The 21,895-nt window shown below is 34.7% G+C and overlaps 1 protein-coding gene across 3 annotated transcripts in view; it reads left to right on the top strand.

The window, feature by feature from the left end:
* Positions 1-21,895, top strand: part of LOC129795536 (frizzled) — a 64,778-nt gene that overhangs the window by 30,377 nt on the left and 12,506 nt on the right. The gene's annotated exons all lie outside the window — the stretch shown is intronic.

Here is a 21,895-nt window from a genome sequence, read left to right as displayed (position 1 = left end):
GAAAAATTTTGAAAGAGAAAAAGATCTAACCGCTTTTTCCTAATTTCTCCTTGATCCCTTGCAATTTCTTTCGGCACAGGACACAACTATATACGTAAGATATGTACTTTAAAACATAACCGGTGCAAAATATATTCCTCCTGAGTGGCTAAGCCATTTATCATGGAGTGATAATTAAATATGAGAATATTGTGGCTAAATTGGTACCATGACCTGGCCTGCAGAGGGCGCACAAGAACCTCCACGGCAAAAAGGGGGGTTTTATGTCTCTCTCACCTCATGATCATTGCGATTCATAAATCAATGTGGGGAGAGAACCGAACGCTCACACACTCCATGAGTTCATTCACATGCCGTATATAAAAGAAGTAAAGAAAAAAAGAAAGAAAAGGAAAAAGAGCCACGATAAAACCGCCACGAAAGTGCCATTGGTAATGCAACATTCGCCACGTAGGAGTTCCTCTCTTAATTTATACATCAAGTAACAATTCCATCGGGATTAATCCACGGCGGACAACAGAATACAGACACAATTAACCACTCCCCTATACCCAACTCCGAGAGACACATAGATTCACAATCGGATTACGACTATGTTGCCTTCTCTCCATTGCTTAAGTCTCTATATACTTTATACCCGCGCGACCTTCCCCTGTAAGGAGCTTTTTTAACTGGCACAAGCACGCCACCAAGATCCCTCTGCGATTGACCAGAAAAGTCGCTCGTAATTAATACGCCATAAGACGCTCAAAAACTAGAGGCACGCTCTCGGGATTCTGCGGGTACCTACTACTGATTGTCTCCCTTCGACGGAGGAGGAGGAGGGGGTTTTTAATTAAAATTGAGGTTTAATTTTACACCCGAGTAGAAGAAGAAAAAATTGGTAGCACGGAAGCATAAATCCCCCACCATTGAAGACTCTCACAGCTGCAATTGTCGTTAAATGGAAGGATTTTCTTGTTCTTTTGCTGTTTTATTATATAAGATATTTTCGCTCCTTACTGAAAGATTGATGTACTCTACAGAAAGGCTATTAAGTTACGAATTTTATTGCAGTATTAAGTTTCGTGTCACATTTTTAAAAAAAAAAATCCCTGAAAGAAAAAAATACGGTAGATGTCACCACAATAGTTTTCGCCCTCTATAGAGAGAAAAATTCAAAGAGAAAGAAAAATGATTTTCAATTGATTTTGAATAAGAATCTTGATTTAAAATCTAACGAGCTTTAGAATATTTCTCTAACGTCACACGAGAAAATAATGTCAAACGTTAGAAAATAAATATTGATTACTAGAAAAAAACATTGAACGTTAGGAAAAGAACGTTAAAAAGACCTCAAATATTACAAAAACGTCAAATTAGGGAAAAAAATCAAATGTTTACAATTTAACATCAAACAATGAAATAATGTCTGAAAAGTAATATCAAACGTTAGAAAATAAACGCCATGCGTTGCTAATTTAAATCCAAAAACCGTTAATAAAGTTTAGTTCTGTCAATCTTCATAAAACTCTGGAATCATAAGATGTTCTTTATAATATATTTTAGGACTATTTAAAAGCAAAAATAGATTTCTCAAAGCACCCCCTGTAATAGATTTCTGGCTACGCCCCTGGCAGTGCACCAAATATTCCTTCTTCTCTCTATATTCTTGCATAGGAATTAATAATGTGGTCAAACAGATTCAGAAAAAATAACCAATTTTAACATAAATTAGCCCAAGACTTACTGAAGCTACCATAAAAATTAAAAAGAGAATAACAGGTTAGATCTGAGAGAATTTGAAAACCAAATTTCGTTACAAATCTCTTTGATTTTTTTGATCTTCTTATCGCCATAAAATACCGCCACTTTTTCTCTAATAAAATTAACATTGGAAAAATTTGGATTTTTAGGCAAAATCCCTTTCATATTCAAATGTTTTGAACCTTTCAAAAAATAAATCTGATTAAAATCAAGAGAAAAGAAGGTAATAAAATCCCAGAGATCTCTATCAGGGATGAGGGAAATAAAACTTTCTCATGGGAGAGCAAATCATCTTATCTGTTGGCATCTGGAATCTCTCGCGCGCAATGCCATAAATGATCAATCAAATGGATAAACTAGGATTTTGTGTATTCCGCATGACTTTTCCCAGAATGATCCCAAAGTAATTTCCTCCGCGCAACCGGAGATGATCCCCGTGCGGTGTTTCCTGTACATCATCCGCGTGTGCCTCTATAAATATAGAGTTAAAGAGTTTTTTCGGGAGTTGTTGAAGCTCCTCGGCTTTACCCACAATTTCACCGGAAATCACTGAGGCCGCGGGTGGATGGTATAGCGGCGCGGGGGTGGCGCAGAGGTTTCTCTTTGATGCCGTGCGCTCTTCGGCATAACCATTCCCATCAACAAAACGTGCTGTAAACATTCACCGGGCGCCCAACTCCCAATGAGAATGAGCAATGAGTGGGTTATTTAGAGTTCAAAGTGAAGATCATTTTACATTTTCAACGTTCCATCCAACAATTCCAGAAAATTCATTTTTTCCTCCTTCACTTCATTCTTCCTTCAACCGTGTGCCTATGTTGTGTGTGTAGCAATTAAGAGTCTCTCCTCGTACGGTGTGCTCGTCCAAAAATCAATTGAGTCAAAGAATCGATGTCTTTTGCGTTCCACAAAATTCCATCCGTTGAATACAGAAATTGAGTCGTTTGAAATTTTTATGATGATATAATCCCGAGAATTGTCTCTTTCTCCGATTTCATTCCTTCTCCCAACTTTGCGCGCACGCAAAAAGATGAAGAGTTGCGGAGGAAAGAGGCCAAACCCACCACTTTTTTTTTCCTCCACTTCTTCTTCACTTTACCACCATTGAGTATCATATGATATTTCTTTCATATTTTATATGAAAAAAAAACTTTATTTTTCGAATGTAAAAAAAGTTCTCAATTTCGCCATAAAGCCGGACGGAATTGGTTGAAGAAGACACATTTTGGACATTGAGTGATAAGAGAATTTTATACCCAAAGTCATATTCATAAAATTTATTGCATTTTATCAATAATCATTGGACAAAAAGTGTCTCCGAATATTCACTCGTAAACTTCTGAATTTTTTCTTTAACAATTCACGCGATAGGAACGATAAAGACCTTGAAGGGAAGGAAACAAGGTACCCCAGACATTTTTTATATTTGTGTTATTTATTTTTAACGAATTTTTTTTTAATTTTCTTTAAAAAAAAAGCCAATCTTGACGACTCTAAAAAGAGCAATTAATGCAATTAATCGATTTTTCATTCAAATTAGCAGCTTTTCACATCTATTTGTTCGGAAAACTTATGAAATAAAATAATATTTGAATTTGGCGCGCACTCGAAGTGGTGAATTCGAGTGGTGGGTATATAGAATGTGGTGAAAAATAAATGATTTGGCGGCAAAAATTACAGATCGGATTTAGGAAGCAAAGTGTACGGATGCAATCGTACTTGCTCCGTAATAAAGTGTAATTTTATCGCGTAAAATATGGAAATTTCGCGAATACTATTTTAACGATTTTTTTAATGCTTGACATATTTGTTTAAAAATTTGAATTAAACACTTTACATTCCTTTTCAAACTTTTGACATTTCTTTTTTAGTCTGAAGATTCATTTTTTTTAATATACCTAACATTTTATTTCATTTCATTTTAATATTTTATTAGAACCAATAAGAATCAATTTTATGTTTTAATTTCAGGGGAATCATCAGCAATGATGGCAACCCCTTTATCAAAAAATAAATAAATAAATAAATGTTTTAATTTATTTTTAATTGATGGTTTTAATTGAAGGTCCAACGTTCAACTGAATTTTTGATTTTTTTTTACTACCTTGAAGTTTTCTTTACGTTGCCTTAACGTATTGTTTGGCTTTCAATAGAACGTTTGACGTTCTACATTAAAACGTTTAAAAATCTTGGATTTATGAGTTATTTGAATATTTTTTTGACTTTCACAGAAAAACTTGAAATACATTAGGTTTTGGAGAGTTTAAATAGTCAAACGTCCTCTCTGACTACTTCCCTGAATTAGGTTTAATTCTGTAAATACCTATATCTTCTTTCCTAACCTTATTAAGATATTTAACCTTAAAAATATTTTCACAGAATTAAACTCAATTCATTAGAACTTTAGAGACCATTCGAGATTCAAGAAAAAAACTTAGATTTTATCAATGATTAAAAAGAATCTAAATTGTCTAACAATTGTCTAAGAAACTTCCAAATTTTTCAACAAAACTTGACAAACATTTTACAAATTATTTTTTTCTATAAATGCCTTTTTACCCTTTTTACCATAAAACTTTAGTAGTTTTTTGTCTATAATTTTCCAGTCTAATTATCTCTATGCGTTACCTTTTTTCTGCCCTTTAAGAAAATTCTTCTTGGAATAAAATTGCTTAACTTTGAATTCATCCAAAGATTCTTCTTAACCTAATAAAATTATAGCTGATTTTTTTTATTATTTCAAACGGACGCCATATTTGTTTTTCATTCGCTCAAACTCAATTTTGCATACCTCGACTACCTTGTGCAAAACACAAAAAAAACTACCCCGAGCGCAATCACGGCTCCATCAGCTTCTTCAACAAAAAGCTCGTAAAATCGGGAAAGAGCATCGCCATAAAATTAGAGTGGTTTTCGTGAGAAGAAATTAATAGGATGGGAGAGAAAAGAGCTGAAAAAATACTGTGTAATTGGTCTCACCATGTGATGATTACATGCTTTTGCTTCCCTTTTGGGCTACAGAAGAACAAAAAACAGAAAGAAAAGACGATGGACGTGATGTTGAATTTATCTCAAAAGCACACCTGATGAAAAACTCCATCAAATGTGGTGTGAATGATTTAGAGAAAAAAAAATAAATTGATTTCCGATAAAAACCCATAAAAACCAATATTGTTGAATGGCTGAAAAAACAACACAAGATGAATGAAGTGGGGGTAGGGAATTAGAATTAGATGAAATGGTGGCAAAAATCACAGGAATTTATCTAAAAGAAAAATTAATGGAATTCGCAGAGAGAACAAATTTAGATTTTTTTTAAAACTTTTATTCTGCTGTAAATCGGTCTATTCGGTCTATTAGAGAATCGAAGATATAGCCTAAAAATTACTGCAAATGACAGGATTATTTTCTTGACTCCTTGACAACGACATATTTTTGCACGCCAATCGCTGAAAAGGTCTAGAGGTCAGCAAGAACATATTAAAATATTTTTATTATTAAATCTAATGATTTGCTTTGCATTTCTGCCGACATTTAGAGAATTTTCTTCTAAAATTTGCATTTTTATTGCATATAAATTCGAATAATAAACTATGTACTAGTAGTGAGAGAAATTAAAGTAAAATTCTTTTACAAATTGACGTTCATACTAAATTCTAGTTTCTAATAACTTTAATGAGAAAAAATCACTATCATATCATTTCTTATCTTGTAAGAATTTTATTATCAAACATTCCAATTGCTCGTTGCTCGGCACGTTGCATTCAAATCTTGATTTTCCGCGCCGCATCTCGTCATAATAATTTTTATCAGTGTGTCATAAAGTTAATTTAATAAAAGACGTTGCTAATGAATTAACTTGCGAGCGATGAAGATGCCACCTCTGCACAACCACCCACGATTTTATCATAACAGCAACACACATTGGGAGGGAAAAAATTATTTATGAAAGCCACAAATGTGCAAAAAAACGACAAAAAGCCGTAAAAAATGCACTTCTTGGCAACTTCTTGGGCGATGATGGGTATTTGTTGGTTCATTTTATGACTCAAACAGACACTCCTCCTGAGGATATTAAATGTCACAACCAATATTGTTGTCAGGAGATTTGCTTGGGAGGAAACCACACTGGGGTCAGGATTGCAAATCTCACCGGAGATTGAGGTTTTTGGGGGAGATGTCTGTGGATGACTCAATGCAATGGCAGAAAATCAATTCACATGCAATTTCCCACTGAGATTCCACCCCCACCCTGGACCTTCATTCTGCACCGCCCCCTCAATGCATTTTCTTGGAAAATTCTTCAAGGGGGATGCGAGAATTTCCTCGGTACGTGCACATAGGGAGTAAAACAAACAAGAGCCCCCGTGATTGTGGGAAATTGCTTCATGTTCCGCGTTGTGTGCGATTGAGGTGTGTCAACAATTTCCCTCTCCTCACTTTTGCTTTTGATATGATTTTCTGTCTCATATTTTGCGTCCATTTGATGGAATATTGCAGGAAATGTATCGCGCAAAGGAACGCCAATAATTCTGATATCAGGGCTATTACATCAATTTTATCAATTTGTCTGTCGGCTCCGAATGAATTTGAAGGCCTCAATTCCACTTGGCAGCGCGCACGAAGAAAAAAAAATTATAAGCCAAACTTCTCTCTATATCTTGTCATCAATATACACCAGCTATCTATAGTGGGATCAAGTGTCATCGATAGATAGAGGAATTTCCAAAAAGGAAAAACATGCACTCTGGCCCAAACTCTCACAGCCATGCGGCGGGGACCACCCAGAAATTGTCATGTGAACCCATTAAGAGTGAAATTTAATCCCGAAAATCTCCCCGTTTGAGCACCAAGGGGGAGCCTAATTAAATTCACGTAGATGACATTGTTAGTGGATGAAATGTTGCTACAATATGTACTCTCGTAATAAAGTCTCTCGCAGAACACGCTAAGGCTGTCAAAGAACTTTCTTGAGCTTGAGAAAGTTGTCTCACAGAGACGTTGGTATGAAGACGAAAGTACTTTCAAGAGGCTTTCAAGAATTTATACAGAATTATTATTAAATTACTCAGAAATAGAGCTATTTTACTATGAAACATTGCTTCATTAAACTAAAAATATTTCATATTTAGTTAGTGAAATCAAATTAAAATGATTGATCAAATATTGAACAATATTTGTGTCATTATTGATCAGGAGAGAATTGTTCAACGATACATAATTCCCCTGGTGAAAAAGCTTTTCTTTAATTCTCACAGAATTTATTTATTTAGCAGAATTAACAATTTACTTAAACCAAAAATTAGTTAAGTCCAAAGAATTGATCAATTTTGTATCAAATATTGTGTCATAAAAAAAATCGCATTTGATTCAATTATTGAATTTTATATTGATAATTTTCTGCTTTATCTACTTTAGGGAAAATCTAAAACATTGTGCAAAAACCATTTCATATAAATTTCTATTTCGAAAGTAATTTAATGGCTGTTTAAATAGTTCTTGTGTTCTTTCAGAATTCCTTTTTCTGAGCAGTTAGGCAAGAGATGAAAGGGTAAAATTATTGTAAAAAATGCTCTGAGGTTAAAAAATTGAACAATTTTGTGACAAATATTTATACAATTGTTGGATGATTCATTTGCTCAATGTTTTAAGATATTACATTTGAAAGAAATACGAGAATTTTAGGACTTTCATTTATTTTTAAATCTATTTTTATTGATTATTTTAAATATTTGCTCAATAATTGTCCCAAAATTGCTTCAAAAACAATTTCATCTGAATTTCTGTTTAACAATACTTTGGCTATTCTATTAGCAATACAGTAAGTTCAGTATTCCTGAACTCATCAAGAATTCATTTCTACCGAACAAACTATACAATAGGTCAACAAATAATTAATTAAATCACTGTCCTAAAGCAATCATAAGTGGACCAATTAATTGATCAATTTTGAAGCAAATATTTAGTCAAATAACTGATGATTATCTTGTTCATTTTTTTTTCAAAAAAGTTAGAAGAAGATTCTTTTAATTTTAATTTATAATTAAATGCTATGTGATCATATTTTACAATTTTTGCACAATAATTGTCCCAATATTGGGCAACCCAATAAAAAATTATCTAAATATTCGATCTTTGATCTAAAAAATTAAAGATAGATTTGAAAAGTTATTTCCCAATGAATGAATATCCTACCCAACAATTATCCCATATTGCAGTTAATAAAATAGGCTCAATATTCACTCAAATGTGGGAATAATTTTGTTTAATGGGTAACAAAAATATTCAACAACTATTTGCTAAAGATTGATTTACTCAGGTGAGCGTCTGGATTAAAAATAACTCAACTGAAGTTCACCCACAACTCTCGTCTGTTGTTCTTCTTTTTTTAAAGAATCAAATTAAAATATTTCAGACTTTTAAACACAAAATATTCAAATGATTTCTCAAGGTAGACTAAATATAATTCAACTTGATGTTTCTTGTAGCCTTGCCTTGTCTAGCATTTCCCATGAAATATTGACGAGACTTTGAGGGAACAAAGGAGGATGTTCGAAATATTCCTCCTCGATTTTCTAAACTCATTCAATACTTGGAGAGAAATCGAAATTTATTATGAATTTGAACCACATTGAACATTTTTTTTTCTTTTTGTTATAACTTCTCAAACTTCGTTAGTGTGCCTTTTATTCCTCCAACAATTCCTTGACTCTGGTGTAGAGTCATTTTTTTGTGTTTTGTCTGTGATGGAGTTTTGTGTTTTGGGGTCTGTTTGAATAGTAATTAATGGGTTTCTCCTCTTCATCTCTCATACACATAACATACCCATCTATTTCGGGGGTTTGGTACAGGTAACATGTGGGCGTTCTTTAGCATGGAAATTAACTTCTCTCGAAGCCACAGAAAAGAAACAAAAATTCTTCTTGTGAGACAAAGAGGGACAATATGAAATTAATTTCCAATAAATGCTAATCAATTGGACGAAGTGGTGATTGTCGAAAATTTATTGAGTCGAACCGAAGAGTTTGTTGTAATGTAACGGATGGGGTTTTGATACGGCAGGAATGGTGTACAAGAGATCATTTATTCTTGCACGGGATGGTATGGCATTGACTCTCAACATCCGTGGATATATTCTTCGGGTGCAAACCTTGGAGGAACTCGCGATGAAACCGGTTAAGAAAATAACCATTTGATTCTTCTACTTCTCAAGAACCACATGAGACTTCTTTTTGCTTCCTCCGCCACAACGTAGCAGTGACACCTTTCACAGCAAGACAATGCAAAAACACACACATACATAGTAAATCTGACTTTTGAATCTTCTTTATTTTTTTATTGAGTGAAAATCTAAAAAAAAAATCGAATTTTCGTTCTAATAAATAATCATGTTTCTTGAAAAAAATTTTCCCTTTCTACCGAAATTACCTGGATAAGGCCAACAAAGATTTGGTTAAAAATGTTTTAAAAAAATGACGTCACTGTTATGTTTTTTTATCTCATTTAATGAAAGGTAAAGATTCCTTGTAAAAGAAATCATCCATGAAGCATTTTTGTATAAATTCTTTGGGCATTAAGAAAATAAAAACTACAATTGTGACATCATTTCTTGTATTTTTTGGTCAAATTGGCAATTTCTAATAGTTTTCCTTTGGTTCTCTACAAGATTAACCTATAAATCTTCCTCCCTCGAATAAGGAATTCAACACAACAGTGATTAAAGTCCTTCCTGGTATTCTCTGAAAAATTAAGTTTTACATAATTTCTTTAATTTTAAATTAAACTTTTCCCGTAAAATACATTTAATAATTGCAAGACAAACAAATATTTAAATTTTCCGGGAAATCGTCTTTTAATTGAATTCACAAAAAAAATAATAAAATATTCTTTCGCTTGTCTTGCTAAGACAGACGTCAATGACAGAGTTCTCCCCTGAGCCACATTTCTCGTAAGTTGTTGTCCTTTTTCATCTCATTCTAACCTCAGCAGTGAACCCCAAGAAAACCCAAATGGTTCGTATCTCTCTCTTGGGCATAAAATGCACTTTTCACCGATCGCGACACAATAGATGGATTGTGGAGCGGCTTCTTCGAAGATTTCTTTCACTTGCGAGGTGAAGAATCTCTTTTCATGACAATGTTGGTGTGAAATCGCGTGCACTTAAGTCTCCTTTTCATTCCCCACTTAACCACTTACCTGCCGCTTTTGTTGCTTCAGATCCATGAAATTGATCATTTTGTCCTTCAAACATTTTTTTTTAAAAGACTTTTCCTTCAGGATATTTTTCTTACATGCATCTGCTTGAGGATTTCTTTTTATTTTCTCCATAGATGGCTTTACTATGATAACATCAACTTCATCTTTTTCCCCTTCTGCAAAAATGAATTTGTTCTGCCATGTGGAAGATTTTCCGAGGGGATTTTCTTTTCTCGCTGTGAGGAAAACTTTCTATTGAAGACTGTTGCTTTCAAATGGGGGAGTTTTTTTGTACAACTTTAAGCCTAAAATGTGTCCCAAAGAAATTCTTCAAGATGTTTCTTTAAGAATTTTTTTATTCTCAACACTTTGATGACAATATAGAATGAAAAAAAAAATTATTGGAAAAATCTGATTTTCCTTTCATTTAATTTTCTACTCATCTCAGGGACAAATATTATTCCTAAGGCTGTCTCAAAGGGCGCCATTTTTTCGGTGAAATTGCAAATAAAATTCCCAATTTTCTAACCGATATTCCCTACCGGAAATTATCATTTTCATCTCACAATGATTTTTATTGAAAATTTCCCGCTCTTCATGACAATTTCCAGATGCTTTTTCCACCCTCTTGACGGGGGGAGAAGGAAAAGTCAATAAGACGTTGCGAATAATTTAAGATGGAGGCACCCCCATGGAGAAAAGCAACCTCATATAAAATGTATAGTTTCTTTTCCCCCTCGAAAGAGTATTTTTTGGAGCACTAACGAGGGGAATGAACTCTTTTCGCCCCAAATTGTACACAGTACGGTCGTTCCTGAAAGGTGTATTGTGAATTCTTCGATTGAACGACTGAATGGTGTGCAAAAGGTTCGGCAAAAACGGCCTTTTTGGGGAAGAAATGGAAAGAAAAATTTATAAATTCTTCAAAGAAGTTTCTTTTTGATTCTTTATAAAACTTCTTCATTTTCTTATCGTATGAAGAGCTTTTCGCACATAATAACTTATAAATTTATAAACTTCTTCATAAAAAACTTTCTGCAAATAGATATTAAATTATTTTTTAAGTTTAAAGTACTTAAAACACTTAAAATAAAACTTTTATTTGCTTCAACAAGAGTATTAAAAATAAGTATTATGCATAAAAGTTCATAAATTTATTAAAAATTCTTCATTGAATTCTTAGTAAAAAATAAATAAATAAAGAATTCCTTCGTTATATTGACAAATCTTGTCAAAACTACATAATACTTAGAGGAGATAAAACATCAATTAATCCCCGTGAAAATTCCACAACATTATTATGCGTGCAAGAATTGTTTTTTTTTAACCAAAGCTGTCAAAACAGCCGGCAACGGTCAAAGAATTTTATATACATACATAGGTATGTAATGTACATAGCAATGTAATATAATAAGGGATTTCTTGTCTCAATTCCATCACATGTGGCTCAAGTTGATTGAGTTTCTTCTAATTCGTTGAGAGGGTCATCGATAGTGTTTTTTTTTCTGAATTTTATTTTTTTCTGTCTACAATCGAGGGGATAGGCTTCTCAAAAAGAAATAAAGAAAAAAAAGCTGATGGTCAATTTAACGAATCAACGGCATCACTACAGCGCAATGAATAATTGCTGCTCACCGGGTCATCATTTTTCACGTTCTTTTCATGTCCCAATCATCTTCTCTCAGTCCTTTCGACATTTTCGCTTCATTTCAATAGAAAATATTTATACACGGCGGATAAAAGATAGAAATCAATTTTTCAACTTCCAAAAATTACTCATAAGATTGTTTTCTTACACTCCATCATCATTCGCCATGTCTTGGCACCTCGTTTCGTGTATTTTTTCTTCTTTTTTTTCACCTCTTCTTTCCCATTGTGACCATTTTGTTACAAGAGAGGTAACATTTGAATAAGACGCGCATTGAAATAACAATGAGAAACCCGCAATGTGCTTTGGCAGAAACATGCACACACATGGAGATCAAGGAGAGATCATACGTGAGACATTCAAATGGTTGATTTTGATACTTTTCCATTGATCATTAATCACATACCTTGTATAATATCGCCTGCGAGAGTCATTATTTTTCACCAAGATGGAAATTTCTGTTGATCTTTCCCACCCTCCTCAATCGGCGCCGGACTTGTTGCTCTTTCGGTATAAATGAGCGAGAATTTATGACAATTTTCAGCGGTAGAAGATCACACCACATACTGCCATGTGAGGATCACCTACGATCGCACAGAGATCTTTATGGGCACCAAAAAGGCCCAAAAGGAAAAATTATGAAAACACGAAGAATCAATTGCGAAGCTTTCACTTTTGAGCCCAAAAAGCGATCACGCGAAATGACGGAGACGATCGCGTATTGAAAAGAGATCGCTGTAAGATCTCGTTTGTCAATATGAGTTGAGAATTCAGGCTCCTTCGCGAGCGATATGTACCTACACCTATATAAAATTCATATGAAGTAAATGGAAAGCAAGTGCATTTATGACCATCGATCATGTTCTAATGACGATCATGATCGTTTCACGTGTCGAGTACACTTCAAACCGCAGATGATCATATAAAAGTCCCCAACATTGGCACTTCATTTGCCATTTGAAAATGATCATTATTAGAAGATCATGTACGCGAACCCCCGCCGCCCGATCTCGATCAACTATGTAGATCTCCTTATCGCCGCCATCATCGCAAGCAAGCGGCTCCAAAGCAGGTGCGTGTGCATAGAGAAACAATGTTGATCGATTCGAAATGATCTCACATCACCATTTCACATGAACCACAAAGACAGAGAGAGAGGAAAATCTGCTCTCCTTTCCATGCGCGAGATCTCTTTTGCATCTCATGCTGTGAGTAAATACGATCATTCATAGCTAGCTAAGAGAAAAAAATTGAGCCCACAGACCGCTGACCCCCAATTTTCATCACAACTAAATTATATATATGTTAATTCAAACACGTGATGTGAGCAAGATAATTGTAGGTGCTTTCGCCTAGGATCCTCCTGCACAATGTGATCGAGGTTATTTCTCCATTTCATGTCTACCTGCGCAACATTGGGCTAACGTACGGGACCTATAATGACTTTTTAATGCCCCTATTTGTTCACTGGAAATCCACATAAAAGTATTTATTTCCTGAAGATGAGAAATGAATTTTAATAATCACGAAATGGATAATGAAATTAGAACGTAGAGGAATCTCATTCGCATCACGATAGAATTTTTTTTTTAATGAAAAATTGTGATCATAAATTAAAGATCAATTTATGTAGATTTTTTTGGGAAGGGAAATACAGTGGAGTCTTGTACTGTAGCCTTGTTAATAGCCCGGCAGAGAAGCGAAAAAACCTAAAATAAATTGCGATCGAGCCAAATTTTGCACTATTCGATTCAGAAAATTATAAGAAATCTTTTTTTTATATTTACCAGCATGCTCTAAAACGTGAGCTCGTTTCACAAAATGCGTTTAAATATTTCCTTACATTTTTCCATAGGAACCATCGAAGCCATTAAACGAACAAGTGACTTCGCGGAAATTCGTGTTCCGCCGAAGTATGATTTGACAGTTCCGAGTATTTGGAGTGAATATTTTCATTTTTGTGGTGAAATTTTTCGTGAAACAAATGTGTGTTTTACGTATTATTTCTGCATTTTCTCTTGTAGGAAGTACTTCTTTTAACCCTCGTTATAATCTGTTGAGTGGAAATTGTAAAAACTAAAGTATTTTATGTGGTTTGTGTGAGCAGTTTCTTGGAACACCCAAGTGACGTCACTTGTTCGTTCAATGGCTTTGATAGCTTCTATAAGAAAATGTATGGAAATATTTAAACGCATTTTGTGAAACGAGCTCACGTTTTAGAGCATGCTGGTAAATATAAAAAAAAGATTTCTTATAAGTTTCTGAATCGAATAGTGCAAAATTTGGCTTGATCGCAATTTATTTAAACTTTGGGGTCATTTTCACTTAATTCTACTGGCCTATAAGCTACATAGGCGTAGCCAGGGAGGGTGTTTAGACGTCAGAGCGCCCCCTAAAAAAATATCAGAAGATCCAAATTTTTCTTTACAGATTAGAATAAAATTATTTTTATGCCAGAACTTTGACGTTTGAAAAGCATTTTTCTAACGTTAGAAAAATAATAAAAGCCGGAAAAAAGTAGAATACTTTAAACGTCAAAAGTGGGAATAGAAAAGTTGTTTTTTTTAGCTAATTTATAATGTCTTTACAATTTAAAAAGATCTAGAAAGTCCTTCTTTAATACTTACATTTTTATCACGCCCCTGCTAAGCTGAAAGAGCCTGAAAGTAAGACTAAGGCTAATTAATGTGTTGGAAAATTAATGTTTTATTTTATTTTCTTTACTCCCATTTTACGCTTTGTTTCTCCTCGGCACCATTTTTGGCGTGAAAAATAATAATTTAAAAAAACGACAAAAAAACACTTTAAAACACAAAAAGAATGAATTGCCCAAGGAATTGGCTGAAAATTTATTCAAGAAAACTCTTTTTGGGTGTTGAAAAGTCAATCATGTTGCTGGTGTGTATACAGTTGGTCCATACACAGTCACCAATCTCCCCAAACACTTGTAATTATCATATAATTAACAGATGGAGCACCCATTGGAGATAATTGCCGCAAGAGCAGGGAAAACATGGAGTAAATTGATGCCGCGGATGGTCAATTCACGGTTGAATTATGCAGAACAAGCAAAACTCTTTGCGGGATGGTGGAAATTTATGAATTCCCCGTGCTTTTTATTTTTTTTTAAACTCTGCAACTGAAGGCAGGAAGACGCCATTGACCTCCTTCGGTGCTGCTGCTGCGGGTTTCTGGGGAAGGTGTACTGTACATATGGGGAGAACCTCCTGTGAGGATTCCCAATCACCATCAATTAATTTCTTGTCACCTTCATCAAAGCCATCCCAAGGAAGAAAAAATCTCACGCATTGGAGCTACTGCTCTATGCGGGGAGAGAGATAATTTATATTGAGATCTATGCTGCGGAGGAAAGTATATGTATTCCTCCTCATCCAGATCTGTTTTCTCGATAGCAAAAGAGATTTCTTATACCGCCAAGCTCTTTTCCCTGGCTCTGTGTGCATCTACGTCAGACAGGTGGCCCGAGAGGTGGTTTGAAGAAGAATCCCTTTGGTGGAGATGTGGCAACAATGTATAAGAGGGGGAAAAACGAGCGCAAAGAGGCATCTTCCGAGATGCCCATTATCTTTGGAACTCCACAACGGTGGGTTGGAGGGAAAAACGTCGAAGAAGCCACGAGAATAGTCTGCGGAAACCAGTTTGAAAAAGCCACGAGTTTCAATCCAAAGGGCGACTGTGAGCAAGTCATCATCTGTGTGCTTCTTTGGTATCTTCGCCTCCTCTTCAGAATGCGATCTCAACAATGGAAGATTTGCAAAAATCATCTCAATCCACGCAATCTTCCATTTTTTTCTTTCGCCCTTTTTTTGCCATCCAACCATCAACCAAAGATTCACTTTTTCATACCTTTTTCTTACGCATAATTCGCGCGCTTCTCTGTGAGCGCCTTCTTCCAACGTCTAAATTATACCCAACACTATACAAGTTGCCCCCAAAATCTTCAAAAATTCCTATCCCAACAAAACTCTCTAGACTGACTGCTGAAAACTGATGCCCTGAACTTCAAGTTCAGCGGCAATTTAGAGAGTTTCGCGATACATTTCAAGATACAAAAAGCAACAGATGATAATTTCTGATTGTAAAGTCCTCACATTGCAGGGCTAGGGCATCTGGCACACGCGGGAGAATTCCTCAAGAAGAAGCAATTCTTCTTAACCCACGATAGGTGAAGAAGTAGGAATTTGGACAGTGGCATTTTCATAGATTTCATGCTCAATTCCCCAAAATCAATTAATCCATCATCCAGAAGTCTCCACCAGCACTGGGGCTCTTTCTCCCATACCATGTGCAGATTATCTTTAAGTATTCGATGAGATTTAAATCAGCAAAAGCAGCTCAATTTAAGGAAATGACTTTACATTTCTTACAACAACTGCTAACGCCCTGTCAGTATGGAATTGCAAAATTCAATGGAGGTTTCATGCAGTTTTGCAAATAAAATGATGAATCATTTCACAATGAAATTGTTTCTAAAAAGTGATGATTGTTTAAGTGGTTTCACATTAAATCCCCTGTTGATGATACTCAAGGAGGGATTTCAACTTCGCTTTATTAAAATATCGTTAAAATGAAGGAAAGATTAATTATTTTTAAAGAATTAATTTTGGGGTAAAGAACTTCGGCGTAGGCAGAAATCCATTCTTACGAATATTTTTAGAGATTATTTTTTGTTGAATGTAAAGGACTCTGAACAAGAATTAAAAGAATAACTTTAGGAGCAGAGCTAGCAGAGGTTTATGAAGAATGAGATTGCTAAACTTTTAACGGCTATCGAATTTGAATTAGTATTTTTTGAACAATTATAACGTTTGACATTTATTTGCCAACGATTTGATTTTATTCTAACGTTTGATGGTTGTGTTCAAACGATTCTTCTTCTACTTATGTATTTAAATTTGTTCCGGTCATCATATCGGATATTCTTACAATCAGTTTTAACATTTAACGTACTTTTCTTACAGTTGACGTTTATCTCACTGTTTGACATTTGTTTTAAACTTCAAAATTCGTTTTTTTTTCTTTTACGTTCGAAGCTTCTTAATATATTTCTTTAGTATTTTTTGACGTTTCGTTTTTTAACGTTTGATATAACCTTATTGTTTATTCTAACATTTAAATTTATTTTAATATTTTGAGGACTCTTTTTTAATGTTAGAAGCAACTGTTCCATGGTTTGACGTGTCCCTTCTAACGTTTGACGTTTTTTTATTTTCAACGTTCAAAGTCACCTTAAACCTTTCCTAGAAATTAATTAGATATCTTTAGAAAAACTTAATCTTCGGAGTATTTAGATACCAAAACACCGTCCATAGCTATGCCACAGAAAAGACTTTTAATAGACGAGAGTTTCCAGTGAAGTTTCAAATAAAAGTGACGTGGGTTCGATTCCCGTCATCGCCAAATTAGTCATTCTTTTTTCACAACGTTTTCCTTTAATTTCCTTCTAATTCTCCATTTAATAAAAATCCGTCCACGCTTCTTTTTATTAAAAAAAAAAAAACAACGTTTATTTTGAAACTTTTCATCACGTCCATCGTGCAAAGTTTGCCCATCCCTGGGGAGAAGTGCAACAAAGAACAAAATACAGTGTAGAAGCTCATGGGACACAATGAAAAATCCCTCACATGGTGGAAAAAGAGGCTCTCTTGTGTACGGAAATAATGATTCCAAGTTGATTGTTCCTGCTGCTGTGCGCTTACCAAATGGGGCCTCAGTTCGTTGCATAATTGCGCACAACATCCAATTCCTGGAATAGATGCGCTTTGGACTCTCTCGTCCACACAATGTTGTTCCGTGAAAAGCGCGCGCGGGAATGACAATAACAGGCGAATGGAAAAGAAAAAAAAATTCACCAAGATGATGATTTTCTCCTGCAATGCAGACCCGTGCTGTTGGGGAATACGGTGGTAGGTACATGCTGTCCTCCCCTTGAGCTCTCTTACCTGGGAATTAATCGCACTATCACGTGTGGTCTAACACATCGTCCCAATTGAAGAAATTCTGGTGAGATTTCCCTTCGGGGGCTCCTCAATGCAATGAGAGTAATGCTGTTTCTTCTCAATCAACGTTGTTTTCCCGCGCAAACACACTTCACACTTGAATAAATTTCATTTCCGCATCTACTTGCGAAGCAATTAGAGTCTCATTCAATTGCATCTCTTTTATACTTTATTCCAATCCAATATTAATTCTCGCAACTATTTTAATTTCCTCTCCACTACGGCCATCATCTTATACTCGTAGCCTATGATGACCATCAGGGCTTTATAGGTGGGAAATGGTGTTGTGCGTTGCCACGTGGGAATTAAGGTGTCGGGCAGTCCAATTGAATTGCGGGAATATTTCCACGAATATAATTGCTCAATTCTTCAATGCGCGCCACTTAATGTGGTGTGTAAGTGAAACCTAAGTGCCTTGCAGGTGCCTAATAATTTGATAATTAGCAGATTGGGGCTATTTTTGAATTTTATTGTTCAGTTAGAAGGTATTAAAATATATAACTATAAATGAGATGAAATTAGGGCGGGGTTTTCTCATTCTTTTCATTTTGATTATAATGAAAAATTACAGCTAAAAAGGAAAAGCCATTTGATTTTTCTTGAATGTTTTCTGAAAGTCTAAATGATTTTTAGTATGCAGGGGCGTAGTCAGAAATCAATTCAAGGGGTGCTAAGAAGTACAAAAAAAAATGAATTAAAAAGATATTAAAATGAATGAAAAATGACTTTAGAATCGAGTTCTGAGAAAAATATTCGAATTCATTATTTTTGAAAATTTTTCGTGAAATTCTAACTTTTTGAATTTATTTTCCAACGTTTGACATTTGTTTCTATCATTTGACGTTTATTGGGAATCCCTGTTAGAAGTTTAACATTTCTGTGCAAACGCTGATGTTTAAGAAAAGTTAGGAAGTTTTTCTTATTAATGTTTGCTTGACATTTATAACACCTTTAAAACTTTTAATAAAAAGTTTAGGTATATTACGTTGTGAATTTTCAATTTATACGTTTTTTTTTTTCAAACATTTGACATTTTTTTATATAACGATTGACGTTTCTTTTAAAAAGTCTGATATTTTTTTTCGAACTTCTAACCGTTTTTTCTAACGTTTGTTGTTTATTTTTAAAAGTTTTACGTTTATTCTCAAGTTTTCCATTTTATGTTTCATTCTTTATTTAATTTTAAGCCTAACAAATAATTTTTTATAAACTTATCAAGGAAAACCTTAACCTTTTGAATTTTCAGACCTCTTAATACCCTTCCTGGCTATGCCACTGAATAAAAAACAACCTTCTTTGACATTTCAATGTGTTAAAACGTTAAAATGTCACTTTTAATTTCAAATTTATTACCATTGCTAAATAACTAACAATGAATGCAACGATATTTTCTCTATTGAGTCACCAAACTTTCGGACACTGCCAATAAAATCGGGGAGAAAGAGAAAACCAATAAATTCTGGAATAAATTTACATTCCCAAAAGCATAAAATTCACCCGAGAGACATTAACACACTCCGTGTCATATTCCATCCTGTGCTGCTATAATAGAGATTATCGTTAAAATAGAGATTTTCTACTCTCAATCTCTATATATTCGTGTATAATACTTCTCGCTGTGAGATGAATCATTGGGTGGGATTTGCGAAATGTCCGGGATTTAGTGTTGCAGAATAAATTTTTAGCTATCGCTTTGTCTCTTTGCTGCGTGAAAAATTCACCCCCATACGAGTAAGAAAAAAAAGTAGGTATCGATTTCTTTCACCCTCCGAATGCAACCCCAACAGGCAAAAGCGTCGCCCTCATTTGACGACGTGATTAACAGCGTCGCAAAGTTTGGGACTGAATTGTCTGTCTGACACAGGGTGCACCACCCCCTGCAGGGGGTTGAAAGATAAGGGGATGCCATTGAAGAAAAGTCATAAATTCTCATCTCTGAGGCGCTTTTCGGCACAATCGCCCTCTCAGGGTGAATGGTGCAATTTTATTTTGAGTAGAAAAGATAGATTGTGGTGCGGTTACAAAAAGTCAGAAAGAGAGTCACTTCATTTAATCACTAACGACCCTTGTTTTGCTGCTACAAATTGCAACAAAATGGGTGAATTAGGGCACTTTATTAGGGGAATTTCTTTTGAAAATTTAATGCAATATTGAGGAATATTTTTCTATTTAAGGCGCTGTATTTATTTCCAACAACCCCTCGATGGTTTTTTGTTTCTTTTTTCTGCATTTTCCGCAAAGCATTTGTAGGGAGATTAAGAAGCGTACCTATACTATAATATCTTTTTTTTTATTAGTCTAAAATCAGAAACTCTATGGGACTATCCAATATTTAGCAAAGTTCACTTTTTAATAAATTTTAATTCAGTTTAAAATATTAAAATAAAAAAAGATCTTTTATTATTGAATAAATCAGCGAACTTGTCATAATATTTTATTAAGAAAGATATAGCAGATTCGCCTTCATGACCAAAATCTCTGAAAAAAACTCTCAAATTTGGAAAGCGCCACAAATCAGCGTTAAAAATTTATTCAAAAATCTCTTGTGGACATCAAATTAACTTTTTAAGGGTCTTTTGAACGGTTACTTTAGCTCTGAAGCACCATCAATATGGCAAATTTCTCCATCCACACACAACAGTCGATTAACTTTTTCAAGAATGTGCGGGAGTTGATGAGTTTGGCAAATACAAATTGCGCCATCCGCCAATGATTGAGAGACAATCAAGCGGAAATTGACAAACAGACTCAACGGCGAAGAAAAAAGAAAACTTTTGTGCTAAAGTTACGCGAACATGACTCTTCACACCTCGAAGAAGAATTTTTCTTTTAAAAAATTCATATTTATAACCGCGTAAATTAATTCTCACTGCTGCTGAATTAATCTCTTCGTGGATTCCTTTTATTCTCCATCCACGATGGATGTCGTGTTGGGATGGGGAAAAAAAGAGAAGAAGACGAGTGATATATTCCACATTAAAGAGCACTTACACCATATGTGTAGTACAGTGATTGTCCCCTGGGAGAGTTTCTGCGCGATGAATTATCAGTGCAAAATTGCCACTTCCACCCGGGGACGGGAACGCCTCGTGCTGCATCTTCACGTGATATTGAAAAAATATTATGGTAAAAGCCTTTTACTCCAGCTCATAAACAAAAAGAGACCATTGAGGCAGTCACCGCGAGATTTTTTTTTCTCGCGCAAGAAGTTTTCTCAAAGAACAAGAAATATAGCACTTTGCATGATCACTTAATGTATTCCAGACCTTCCGCGTGATCGTGCAACCCGTCCGTCCACCGGTTGCAATGGGATGGCACGACAACCATATTTTTTAATCTAATTTGCATAGGCCAGTCCCCATACCATCATTAATAAATATTAATGCTGCATACGCAAAGATGAGGGGAAAAAATTGACTCGTAATTAAATTGTTAAATGCATCGTAAAAAGCACACAACGGAGATCACAGGTGAATTGAATACGGCGATGCTGCGCGATCGTGGACTTGATAGAATCAACTGTGGAGTAATTGAGAGTCTTCGACGGGATCTTCTTTTTTTTCCTCCTTACTCATTCTTTAATGATACGCATAGAGAGGCAAAATGGCTTATCAAGCTTCCCCCATTTTGAAGCAATTTGCAAAGGACAATTTTCCATTGATTGGATTATTCCGCTATGTACAGAGAAAACTTCCCATTTGAACTTTAAGGCGCGACGAAGACGTTTATCTGATGCAGAACCTAATTCAACCCTTTTGCTACAATCGGGTTAGCGCTGATCTGAAGTAATGTTTTTCTTTAAATCCGTTAAACCTCCATATTGTTTGAAGAAAAATGCGGATTATCTATTCGTTAAATATTCATCAAACAGTTGTAATAGAAAATAAAATAAGCTGAATTTTCATTTTAAGAAAAATTAGTTAAATTTTCTTCTTGGTTGAATATGAATACTGTAGGAGCGACGGCGAAGAAACATGAAATGAGAATGAAACATAGGAGCGACAGATTAGAAATATAGAGTGATGAAAGGAAAACTCATGGCTTTACTGGAGATTCCCAAAATATTAAAAGCGCTCAACACGTCAGATACCTACTTTTATTTGTTAAATATTTAAATCGTAAACAAAATAGCGAGAAAAGTAACCTCAATTTTTAAACAAAAAATCCGTTAAACCTCCATATTGTTTGAAGACAAATATGGATTACCTATACATATTCGTTAAATATTCATCAAACACCTTCAACAGAAAATAAAATAAGCTGAATTTTCATTTTAAGAAAAATA

Source organism: Lutzomyia longipalpis, chromosome 4 (genome assembly GCF_024334085.1).
Source record: "Lutzomyia longipalpis isolate SR_M1_2022 chromosome 4, ASM2433408v1".
In the NCBI taxonomy this organism is placed as follows: Eukaryota; Metazoa; Arthropoda; class Insecta; order Diptera; family Psychodidae; genus Lutzomyia; species Lutzomyia longipalpis.
This window is presented reverse-complemented; position numbering and strand designations above follow the sequence as displayed.